Source organism: Pezoporus wallicus, unplaced genomic scaffold, assembly GCF_028554395.1.
Source record: "Pezoporus wallicus isolate ANWC-B61680 ecotype Strahan unplaced genomic scaffold, APGP_CSIRO_Pwel_v1 contig_3952, whole genome shotgun sequence".
NCBI classification, from domain to species: domain Eukaryota; kingdom Metazoa; phylum Chordata; class Aves; order Psittaciformes; family Psittacidae; genus Pezoporus; species Pezoporus wallicus.
The window spans coordinates 1,191,020-1,201,199 of record NW_026635034.1 but is presented as its reverse complement, the minus strand read 5'-3'; the positions used below and the strand labels follow the sequence as shown (position 1 = coordinate 1,201,199).

General features: G+C 43.3%; 1 long non-coding RNA gene across 1 annotated transcript; it reads left to right on the top strand.

Annotated features, from left to right (window-relative positions):
• The first annotated feature begins 1,793 nt into the window (after positions 1-1,793).
• On the top strand, positions 1,794-9,301 carry LOC130603256 (uncharacterized). Its single transcript, XR_008973116.1, has 2 exons — positions 1,794-1,863; positions 8,889-9,301. It is a non-coding gene; the product is annotated as an uncharacterized LOC130603256 (long non-coding RNA).
• Positions 9,302-10,180: the final 879 nt, after the last annotated feature.

Below are 10,180 nucleotides of genomic sequence, written 5' to 3'. Positions count from 1 at the left end.
TGCTGGGTGCACTCCCATGTGCTTTTTTGTTTTATAAAGAGCTCATAGAATCATAGAATCATTTGGGTTGGAAGGGACCTTCAAAGCTCATTTAGTTCCAACCCACTGCAATGAGCAGGGACATCTTCAACTAGATCAGGTTGCCCAGAATCCTTTGGTTCATGGGATTTTTATTAGCAGCTTTGTGTGGACTCTGAAAGGTTTCCTGGTGTGTTCCTGAACCTGATTACATTTCCCCCTTTCCTGACTACATTACAGGCTGGTTTTGTGCACAGGTTTGGCAAACTGAGCTCTTCAGTTGTTTGTGCTAACTTATTTTTCCTGTAAATACAGTATTCTTTTTGCAGCCTGCTCTGGAAGGAATCCTTCTCCATCTCTTATTGACACCATTCCCAGCTGCTGTGTTTCTCAGGTGCAGCTCTTTTGCTTTTATGAGTACTTTCCTCCTTGCAAGCAGCTGACCTCTACCCAACCCATCTCACACACAGCAGGCTGAAGAGCGCCGTGAAAGATGTTTCTGCTTCTAACACAAAGTATGTGCTTTTCTTTTGAAAACCAGTGACCAGAGATGGTGCAAGTATAGCTGGGATTTTAGCCAGGCACTTGCAGACCAACTTCCTTGCACTCCCTAAGAGAGGACTATTGCATCCCGGTGGGCAACTGCCTTTTCTAAGCTCCTTGCAGCTGCCCCAGCAGTGGCCCATTTCCAGAGTGCTGGCACCCACGCTTGTTCAATACTTGTTGTATTATAGTCTCTTCTGGAAGCAGGATCCTGTCTGAAGCTACTGATAACAGCTTGCTGTGCTGTTGACACGGTTGCAGATCCTGTGACTCCCTATATTTCTTTTTTTAGCAGCAGCATTCCTGCTCTCTATCTTTTTTTTAAGTCTTCCTTTCATTAAATTGTGCTGATACTACAGAAAATTGTCAGCTGTCCATTCCTTCTCTAGACATGGAATATATCTATATGTATATATATGTATATATGTATGTATAATCACAGCAAGGGGAGGAAAGGGTCAGGTGTTGCTATGGAAAGAGACGATTAATCTGGGACAGAACTGGTAGTAGGGGAGGTGAGAGCCTTCCCCTGCACAAAATAAGCCTTTAAAAGGAAGCTCACAAAGAGCTCAGCTCTTCTCCAGGGAACACCTGCACCAAGTTCAGTAATTTGGTAATTTGCTCCTCTTCTTGCTTGCCTTTGATGATGGCTCTTCAACCAGATTTTCACTGATCTAAATACAGCCTAGTCTCAACTAGTCTGGGTTAAATTAGAAAGAAGATTTGCATGAGGCATTGGCTTGAACACTTTACAAAGAGTTTGATGGTGAGGTCCTGAAGATTATCATATGTTTCTCAAAAATCCTGTGATGGTTCACGCCAGCCAAGCATCTACTTATATGCATAAAACACCTTTCGCTTTTTACAGATGTATCCAAAAGGAAAGAAGAGGAAGTTGGAGGCAAGGTGAGAGATTATCCCCTTTCTTGTCTATCCTGTTATGCTCCTTGCAGATCAAAGCTGCATAACACTCTCTGGTCCATCATGGTCTTGGGTATCATCAGGGATTGCTACACCAACCAGCCTGTGGCAGAGGAAATCAGCTCTGCTCTTACACATTAACTCCATTGCTGACCAGGAGGAGGGAGTGCAGGAGAATCCACTGGTGCGTTTGCAGAACTGGTTTCTCTTTGCTCCAGATGCACACAAGTGGCTTCAACTTCCAGAGGCTCCCAGTGAGGATGGGATCCAAGCAGCCACTCCAACCCACCAACTGGTCTTTACCTAAGTGCCCCACAAAACAGAGGTGACACATTATTGACTGTGACATCTGGATTGCATTTAAAACTGATAGGATGAAAGGTAGATTTGCCAGTTGAATTTCTGATCTATAAAGCTTAGGTTGCACTCTGGGTGTTTTTACATCATCAGAAGAATTACATCTCTGGGTATGTTTTTAGCAGCCTGTCCGATAGCTTCATCCTGGTCTGGCTCAGCACTGGAGCTAGGAGTAAAGAGTTAAATTAGTTTCTTCCCATAAAGCAGGATTTTGCAATCCATTTCACTTTTCCAGCCCCTTCTGTTTTTGTCACTGACTGCAGACCTGCCAGCTGATGTTACCTCTCCCGGTCACTTGGAGGTTGCCTCATGGACCATAAGGTCTCTCCTGGCCAAAAGCTGAAAACTACTGCTTGGAGGAACGTGAAGGAGCAGAATGAGCCTCTCTCAGGGTCACTGGCCTGGCACGATGCTCACACGCACCATGTAATGTGCTACAAGGAACATTTTAGTTTTTGCTTAGCCTGTCAGTCTCAATTTCAACTCTTTTAAACTTTTCCTTTGCCACAGGAAAAACCAGAGGACTGCGGAAGGCGACCATCAGCTTATATAGCGTAAAGAAGAGTTGGCTTAGATATTACAGTATTAACATTTCCACGGGTCTCTCTTATCTCTAGCATTTTTCGATTTTCATCAGAAGTAGTTTGATTGATTCTGGCATTTTTGTGTTGCTCTGGACCCTTAAAGCCTGGTAAGAAATCATCATCTCTGGCTTTTAAACCTTCACAATCTGAATGTGTCTCCTTGCAGGTGCATGTGCCTGTGTGCAGACACACAGTTGTATTTCAATACACAGAGAAAGGAGTTTATGTACTTCTCTGGAAATCAAATCTGGGAAACAGGGGTGACTTTTACTTCTAAGCATTTAGAAACATTCCATGACCCCTCTCTGCATTTGCAGAGCAGATTTTGCAGCAGAACCAGCACTTAAGAAAACGGGTTTTGGCCCCAGCTGCTGTGTTAGGGTAGTTTCTCCCTCTCCAGCAGTAACTTTTGAACATGGCAAACGGTACTTTAAGTACTTGCAAGTACTTAAAGCGGTTTTGCTGATCAGGGTTCAGAGCTCCAGTTAGTCATTATTTCATAGCACAGAAGAAATACAGCCTGTCTTCTCTTAGTGACAGGCACACCCAGTGCATGGTACCACTAATATACAGTGATGAGAGTTAAAAAAGGAATTAACTAAAACTGGCCTATTCAAAACTTCAGGATAAGGATCAAGACGTTACCTGATGTGATTATCAGTGGTCACTGATGACAAGAACACTGGGGAGATGGGGGGGGAGATGAAAAGCAAAAGCTTATGGTGTGCCTCGGGCAGCCATAAGAAGAGTCAGTAAGAAACATATTTTCCAGAGCACAGAGATTAATTAGCAAGGAGGGCTGGTTTTGCAGCACAGAGCAGGTTTTCTGCACAAATGGGATTGAATAGCACCACTATAGAGATGGGGTTGTGTTTCTTCTCTTGGGAATCCATGGTTTGTTTGCTAGTGAGGGAAGAGGGACTCTTTAGTTCTACCAGTAAATCTATCCCCAGTGAAAGCAAATCTTAGTAAATAGGGAAGTTGGTTTGTTTGGGGCTTTTTTTTTGCTTGGGTGGGCTGGTTTTTTTGCATGTTCACATGTGCCTTGTTAAATAGTGGTGTCCATCCACTTCCCTGCAAGTGCTCCTTGAAGCCAAGAGTATTTGCAGGGTAAAGCAATGAAGGAAAGGGAGCATCCCCACCACCTTACACTATTGTCACATACTTTGCATCCAGTGGCCTTTTTAAAGTAAACCACAACTTATGAACAGATTGTCTGCTACATTTGACCTATTTGTCATGATCTCAACAATTTCTGTTAAGGTTTCCACTTCAGGAACGTTTCTTAAGTGACAGGGAAGTGGGACTATTTGGCCGCTCTTCTGCTGAAGGAGTGCCATGAAAGGAGGATAGGGAAAACGGATGGAAAAAAGGCAGCTGCATAAGATGTGGCTAACCAGATGATTCAATCTGGCATCACTGGGGAGAAAGGAACTGAGATATAGGAAGAATTACATATATATATACATATATATATATATATATATATATAGGAAGCATATGGGCATCTGGAAGGTGAGGTTAAGAAGTATGACCTTGCTGTATGATGGAAAAAAGGAGTGTAAAGGATGACTGGAAGAGAAGCACAGGATGCTGAGAAAAGTGATTTATCACTTGGTTTTTGGGTTGGGTGACAGATGGGAGGCTGTGGAGAGGAAGGAGACACAGAAAGGAGGAGAAAGGGGCACACAGCAGACTAGGCTGGACCTCAGAAGGGTGGTGAAGGGAAGGTGACAGGCGGTGCAGGTTGGGGGGAGCCGGGGATGGTTGCCAACCTGCGTGGTGATGGGGTGGCATTGTCAGTGATGACACTGTCAGGGATGGCAGGCGACGAGAGGAGGATAGGGGGGATATAGGAGAAGAAAGAACTCTCAGCGCTGACATGGGAGGGGTGAGCTCAGTTCTGATCTCTCAGTGCATTTCCTCGAAATCTGGGGCCATCTGGACACAGTCCTGTCCCTCATACAAGCTGTCAGCAGCACTGAGGGATTGCTCTGGCAGCCAGGACTTCCTGGCACATCCAAGAGCCTCCGTGCTGATGGCCAGGAGGGCAGATGGCACCGGATGCACTACAGTGGCTTTGCACCACCTGGTGCCCCCTGTTCTGGGGGAGTCCTGCAGAGCCAGGTGAGCCCCTGGCTTCAGGCACTGCAGTGTCACTCAGCTCGATGGTGTAGAGCCACATCGCAGTGATCAGACGCCCAAACACCTTCAAGGATATGAGCAAACCTTCAGGGTGGCCACATTTGGTATTGTTTGGTTGTGTTGTGTCAGGCATCACCAAAGCAACAGCCTGAGGTGGGTGACAAAGCAGGAGAGTGAGAACTTGGCTGACACAGATGTCTGAAAAGGAATAGATATTTGTAGTAACTGGTTTCTTCAACCCCATCTTCCTTTGCTCAGAGTAGTCCTGATGAGTAAATTCAGATTTGGGCTGGTGTTTTGAGTTTCTCCACCCATAGGTATGAGTAAGAGTCTCTGCAAAGGTTGACCATTCCTCTTCATGAGCACCTATACATTAAAGATTATTTTACTCCAGAAATATTTTATTGGCTTTTAACCATCCCAATAGCAACACTAGTTTATTATAGCGTATCTGGAGGATGTGGTATATCTGGACACCATATCCTCATAGCATAGCATAATGGGGATCTGAAAAGTAAAAGATTTGGGGAAAGAAAGTGATGGTATGTGTTTATTACTGAGCTTAGAGGTGTGAAAAATAAAGCAAGTGATTACAGCTCCTCAATGAAAAAAACCAAGGCTTCAAAAAATACAGTATAAAATTGTGTGTTAGAAGAGATGACATGGGACGCAAATAGTGACTGCGTATTGGTGAAAGGGTCAGTTCACCCTGGCTGAGGAGCACTGGCTGCTCCTCCTCTCACCTCAGGCACTGCTTACTTGCAGATACTTGAGAGAAGGAAGAGGTAGTAGTCAGCTTGTCCAAACCAGATCCCTAACAAACTCTTCTGGTAGAGGAGACCCCGAGACTTTTTAGCTTGCATCCCATATGTGCATGTATTGCTTCCACGGGAAAATGTGAATGTTTAAAAATAAATTACATCTATTTCAGTTAAACTAAGACTTCTCAAATCTATGTATGACCTTCTGGTCAAAACCAATAAGGATAACATTGACCCACAGTGAAGATATTCACAGAGTGAAATAGGAAGATAAATAGGAGGTCTGAGCTTTCTCTGCATCATAACCACATTCCCTAAGCATTAATTTGTTAGTCATCTAGTAAAGGGAAGACAGGAGGAGAAAAAAAGAGAAAATAATCCAAATTGATAAATTTACAACTGTTTTAATTGTATTTTATCACAATGTGTGAAAATAGATGTAATGAATTCCTATGCGAGCAAATATGAAATACCTATAAACGCACAAATAACTGTGTACCCATACTGGGCTCATAGAAATCAGAGACAAGCCTCATTAATTTACCTTAAACTATGTTAGACTGCACAGCAATGTCATTGTACCCCAGAAGAGCATCTCGCCCAGCATCCACTGTATGGTTACACACTCTGCTTTGGGACTGCACTAGCATGGCAGCTAAGGAAGTAGACTTAAATGAATGACCTGAATAGTATGGCACAAGACCATCCCAGTCTCCTTTTTCAGATAGGGAGAAAAGATGAAAACCACTGACACCATATCCTTGACACTTGAAAGAATGCTGTATGTACGGTGAATGTTGTTCGGGGAAGGGACATATTAGCTGTAAATATTATTAAAGCAGATACTGATTTAAAAATGCATGAACTGTAGAAGAAAGGGAACCATGGCACAACCTGTTAGCAATAAAATTGGAAAGAGAAACATTGCTTACCCAGCTGGTTAAATCATGGAGAGTAAAACCAAGTGAAAAATAAACACCAGATTCAGATGCACACTCAATATATCTGGCTGCCTGCAAAAGCTGGTGCTACTAAGGAGGAGAAGTCTATAATCACACCAAAACTGTCCAAGTCTGTTCAGATCTCTACACTGCAGAGTCTCTCAGCCACTTCCACTCACACAGCAAGCAAGCAGTGACCCGGCTCTACCTATGCTCACTCTGCTAACACAGAGGACTGGACTTAGAACAGATTAATCTTCATAGAATCATAGAATCATGGAATCATACAATCACGTGGAATCATTGAAACACAGAATCATAGGTTGGAAGAGACCTTAACGATCACCTACTTCCAACCCCCTGCTGTGAGCAGGGACACCTTCCACTAGAGCAGCTTGCCCCAAGCCCCTGTGTCCAACCTGGCCTTGAACACTGCCAGGGATGGGGCAGCCACAGCTTCTCTGGGCACCCTGTGCCAGCGCCTCAGCATCCTCACAGGGAAGAGCTTCTGCCTAATATCTGATCTAAATCTACCCTCTTTCATTTTGAGACCATTACCCCCCATTCTATCACTACACTCCCTGATATCTTGGACATCTATATTCCCCCAAAGGATCCAGAGACAGCTTTACAATCTTAAACGGAATGAATTTCAGGAGTATGAAATTAATACCCATTGGGCGACTTCGGTGCTAAACATCCACTGATTTCAAAAGAGAAGTTTTTAAAACTTCTTTTGTTTCCTGATTAGCTCCTATGAACACAGCTTCTGGGTGTCCAAGCTCTCATGAAAAATCAAAGGAAGCCTGCATGCAAACTGAGAGTGCAGTTGTCACTTTAGTTTACCCATGCTTGTCCTGGAAAATGAAAAGAGGCTTTTCTCACTTTGTGTTTTTTTTCCATGCACTCGTGCAACACAGTTGTCTTTGGAGTTAAACTTCTCATTGTCGTGTTGGAAACCCAAACTGTGAATACAAATCCCCTGATGGCTTAGTCCCGCGTTTCTGAGCCTCATTGCAGAGACATCTTTGAAAATTTGGCCCCATTTTGTAGTGATAACGTGACAGATTCCTCTTGTGCTGAAATTCTGGTGAGCAGTGTGCCTGGAGGCTTGGCTCCTTTGCTAGGATTAAAGTCTGGGGTTTAAAGACAGTAGCTTATTTCCCCCCCTCCACACCCCTCCAACAGCCATCAAAATAGAGATAGCTGCTTTGAGAGGAAAACAAATCCACAGATACAGAATTGCAGTTATCCCAACTGGCTGGTGTTTGAAATCTCCCAACTAAGCCTGTGCTCCCTGGTTAAATTCCTCTGCCTGAACCTGGAGCTGGTTTTCACTGTTCTTCCATTGCTTTGAGCAGGCAGGATTTCTAGAGAAGCTCGCTTTCACCCTGTTGTCTTCAGAAATGGAACTGGATTTCTGCCTCTTACTGACCCTGCGCATATAACTTATGTGACTTCTCATCTTAGGTTCCCATTAAAGGACCTGGTAAGTCGGGGGGGTGTCTCTCCTTCCCCACTTCCTGAACTTGCATTGTTTGTCACACAAAAGGGCACCTTTGTGCCAGGATCAAGTCCTCCAGCTCCTTCACTTGTTCAAAGAGATCTTTTTATGATAGAAATTTTTCTCAAGCCCTTGCCAATTAAGTTCAGTTTAATAACCCTGACCATTTATGTGACACATTTCATCTTGGAAGAGATAATAAAAACACAAATTACTGTTCAGAGTGCTCCCAAGAGGCAGATTATCATTATCACACCCTCATTCCATTGTTAGGGAAACTGAGGCAACGTGATTTGCATAGGACAACAGACTGGAACCCTTGCCAAACCACCCAGGTGAGTTCAGTGCTGCACGGTTTCCCATGTGGGGCAAAATCTACTTCTGTTGGGTATAAATGGAGGAAAATATCCAGTTTTAATTCCAGGGTTCAGCAAAAGAAGCCACCAAGAGCACAGAGCTGTCAAGTCTTTGAGTCGCTACTTCCTCCTCATGTTCTGATTAAGCTCCCTGCTGTTGCCTCAACTCCCTTGGCAAAAGTGGAGGTTCCTCTCAAAGACAGCAAGCTCTTTTGGGTACAAAAGACATGCAGCAGTCTCACAATGGCTTCCAGGGGTGTTTTGTATTGGGGTTCAGTGAATTCATCCAAGGATCTCTGTTGAGATGAATTATCCATGCAATCATGACTATGCTGCTACACCAGATCTCTGTAACTATCACCAGCTCTGAGTCATTTGAGGGAAGATGTGAAGGTGAGTGGAGGGAGCCAGACCATGAAAATGATGTCTGTGCATCTTCCAGTTCTTTTCTGGGCATTAAACTTATAATGCCAGGGCAATGTGTCTCAATTTGAGAAATTTAATGCCTTCAAAGCACCACCAAAGCACAATTAGCAGATAGAAAAGAAAAATAAACAACACCCCGATCCAATGGAAGTCAAGCAGGAGACTCTGTATGTAGTTCTGACATCAAAGGAATATTACTTGTGCTTTCATCTCCCTTTCCCCTTGTGAGTTAAAAGTACAATGTATCACCGCATATTTAAAGCATTTTCCATTTTGAAAGCTTAAATGTCAGTGTAATTCCCCCAATGCTAATTTCTGTTGTGCTGTTCCAGGCTGGTACTTCAACAGAACATCTCCCACTTTCCACATGATTATCTCCATCTCTGCCTTTGATAGGTTTGCATCCAATTGCTTCAAGTATTCACTCTGGATTTGAACCAGTTGGTATTCCTTGACAATTTGCTTTGAACACTGTCAAATAAGGTATGGTACTGCCTTTTATGGGGTGGTTTTGATGTCCTACTTTCCCCCGGTTCCTCTGTCCTTTTCTCTCTCTAATGTGGGATCGTGTGGTTGCACCTAGACTCACTTGCTCTCTGGAAGAATCTATAATAGAACCACCTGCAAAAGAACATATCTTTATTTTTACTTTTCTATGTTTCTTTCTTTAGAATGAACTTTGCATTGGAGGATTATTGACAAATATGTTTTAAAAAGACATGTGAATTAAAACCTTTATGGTCCACCTTGTGGTAAAAAGCGGGTATTTCTTTGCTCATTTGAATGTTGGTAGATTATTTATGCTGGTGCAATGTTTTGAAGAGATAAAATACTCCCCACTGTGCTACATGCAAATCTCTGCGATGTAAACATAAATAGTTGTTGCACATGCATAATCAAAGATATTTTTTGTAATTATTGTTGGGTAGTTCAGTCCTCTAATGGCATCATCTGGTGTAAATCAGTGTAGCTCTACTGAAGCCTGCAAAGCCCCTACCAGTCTGTACCAGATGGGACTCAAACTCTTCACTCTAAGTTTAGACCTGGAAAAAAAAAAAGAGAAAAAGGCAAAAGCCTGATAGTCCTTGAAAATGGAGCTCTTTGTTAATTCATGGAAAGCTAGTAGAGCAAGAGTGGCAGGGACTTTTCTTGATCCATTGTGTGTCTCAGCCCTTATGTAGGGAGAACATTTTTGCGACGAGGGAAAGCATGGGTCTCTGTGCCAAGTTAGTTCCTGGCCCCTCTGCTCAGATGACTGCAAAGATTTGCCAGATAATGTCATTTACAATGTGAGCTCCTTTCTGCCAAGATTTGGACTAAGACCACCAGCTCTTTAGCACAGGCCAGCAGACTGCTGCCAGGTGCTAAGAATTTTCAGTCGTTCACAACCTGTGCTGCATTTTTAGATACCTAAAGGTGAAGGGTTTGAAATCTGGTTTTCTGTCCCCAGAGCAATCTTGTTTCACTGTCATTCAGCATTATCTTTTCTCCAGCATTGTACACAGCAGAAAGAACTTGCTAAAGCTACTTTGACACCTGATTCTACGCCAGCTGAAGACAACAACCTCAGTCTTATCCTTTTGGTATTCTGTAGACAAACTTTGCTCTGAGTTTATATAAAATA